We start from the raw sequence: 2,500 nt of genomic DNA on the forward strand, positions 1-2,500 counted from the left end.
AGCCGGCGAGATCCCTGGCTGTTCTTCTCTTCCATCCATCCGTCCGTTATTTCATTTGCTGTCTGTATGTACGGAGCCCGGGCCGCGGAAGCCGGAGGGAGCCCGGGCTGCGGAGGCCGGCGAGATCCCTGGCTGTTCTTCTCTTCCATCCATCCGTCCGTTATTTCATTTGCTGTCTGTATGTACGGAGCCCGGGCCGCGGAAGCCGGAGGGAGCCCGGGCTGCGGAGGCCGGCTGGAGCCCGGGTTGCGGAAGCCGGCGAGAGCCCGGGCTGCGGAAGCCGGCGAGATCCCTGGCTGTTCTTCTCTTCCATCCATCCGTCCGTTATTTCATTTGCTGTCTGTATGTACGGAGCCCGGGCCGCGGAAGCCGGAGGGAGCCCGGGCTGCGGAAGCCGGCGAGATCCCTGGCTGTTCTTCTCTTCCATCCATCCGTCCGTTATTTCATTTGCTGTCTGTATGTACGGAGCCCGGGCCGCGGAAGCCGGAGGGAGCCCGGGCTGCGGAAGCCGGCTGGAGCCCGGGTTGCGGAAGCCGGCGAGAGCCCGGGCTGCGGAAGCCGGCGAGATCCCTGGCTGTTCTTCTCTTCCATCCATCCGTCCGTTATTTCATTTGCTGTCTGTATGTACGGAGCCCGGGCCGCGGAAGCCGGAGGGAGCCCGGGCTGCGGAAGCCGGCGAGAGCCCGGGCTGTTCTTCTTTTTTTTTTTCCCTTTCATTTATTTCCCCCCACCAGGGTGCGCCGACGAGGGGAGACCTCCTCCCCGCCGCCGCCGTACCGGACACATCGCAAATTCACAACGGTGGATTATTATTATTATTATTATTTTTTTTTTTTACGCGGCCAGCAGGGGGCGCCGCGCGCGCGGACTGGCGCTCGTGAACACTGCATTTAAATCGGTGGTGTGTTTTTGTCTTTTGCCTGGTTTTTTTTAATCTCAATCGTGTATTACCTCGGCTGGCCAGCGGGGGGCGCCGCGGCGGGGACACGGGCGGACCGGGTACATTTCATCTGTTTGGGGCGAGTGCTTTTTTGAAATTTTTTTTTATCTTTTAGTCTCGTTCCGTTCTTCCCTTCAACTGGCCTGCGGGGGGCGCCGTGCGCGCGGACCGGCGTCCACCCCTGGCCGCTCCGGGACTTTGCATTCAAATGGGTGGGGTGTTTTTCATTTTTTTGCCCTTTTTTTTTCCACTCCCCCCCTCTCAATCGTGTATTACCTCGGCTGGCCAGCGGGGGGCGCCGCGGCGGGGACACGGGCGGACCGGGTACATTTCATCTGTTTGGGGCGAGTGCTTTTTTGAAATTTTTTTTTATCTTTAAGTCTCGTTCCGTTCTTCCCTTCAACTGGCCTGCGGGGGGCGCCGTGCGCGCGGACCGGCGTCCACCCCTGGCCGCTCCGGGACTTTGCATTCAAACGGGTGGGGTGTTTTTCATTTTTTGCCCCTGTTTTTCACTCCCCCCCTCTCAATCGTGTATTACCTCGGCTGGCCAGCGGGGGGCGCCGCGGCGGGGACACGGGGGAGGGTTCATCCGGGCGGACCGGGTACCTTTCGTCTGTTTGGGGCGAGTGCTTTTTTGAAATTTTTTTCATTTTATTTTTGTCCTCCCTTCGACCGGCCAGCGGGGGGCGCCGCGCGCGCGGACCGTCGGGGCCCGGGGCCCTGCGTCCCACTTACTTTCGCCCGACGGGAATCGTTTCTTTTGTTTTTATCCGAGAGGACACACGGAATCTGCACCCCCCGCAGTGGCGTCAGGCGGCCACCGGGGGGCGCCGCGGCGGGGATCGGGGGGGGCGCCCGGGAGCCGCCTGCCCGTCCGCTGGGCCAAGGGGGCCGGGGCGGGTCACGCGCCGCCGTCCCCCCCCGATCGTCTCGCTCCGAGCCGCCTCTGGCCACCGGGGGGCGCCGTCGGGTGGCGCGGGGGCGCCCCCGCCGCCCGCCGCCTCCCCCCGCACGCGTCGGGCCTCCCCCCGGGCCCCCGCGGGCCGGGGGACGCGGCCGGCGAGCGTCGGACTCCAGCGCGGAAGTGTCGCGGATGAGTGCGGACCGGGGCGCCCGCGGCCCAGCGGCACTTCCAGGGGCTCGGGGAGGAGATGGTTGAAGCCTGGGTGAAGCGCGCCCTCGGCCGTCCGTGTCGCTACCCGCCGGAGAACACCTCCGCCGGATCAGTAGGTACCAACGAGGCGAGCGAGAGAGCCGGGACTCTGTCCGGGGCCGAAAAGCCTGTTTCCCTGGAGCTTTTGCGAAAGGACCCGTGACAGAAGATGCGCGGAGCTCAGAGATCAGCATGGGCAGGGCCTTCTTGCATCCGATTTTGCCCAGGCAGGGCTCCAGGAACCGGGTTACAAAAAGCAAAAAGCCCTGGAGCTCAAACGAAAGGTTTAGTGACAAGATAGCCGTGGAGCTCCGATAACAGCATGGCAGGACCAGGATGGGGCCTATAAAGGGTCCACGGCGGGCATCCGTTGGAGCCCGACGTACGGGCCGGGCACGTCTCCTTCT

The sequence above is a fragment of the Pseudophryne corroboree genome, unplaced genomic scaffold, assembly GCF_028390025.1.
Source record: "Pseudophryne corroboree isolate aPseCor3 unplaced genomic scaffold, aPseCor3.hap2 scaffold_3248, whole genome shotgun sequence".
Classification (NCBI taxonomy): domain Eukaryota; kingdom Metazoa; phylum Chordata; class Amphibia; order Anura; family Myobatrachidae; genus Pseudophryne; species Pseudophryne corroboree.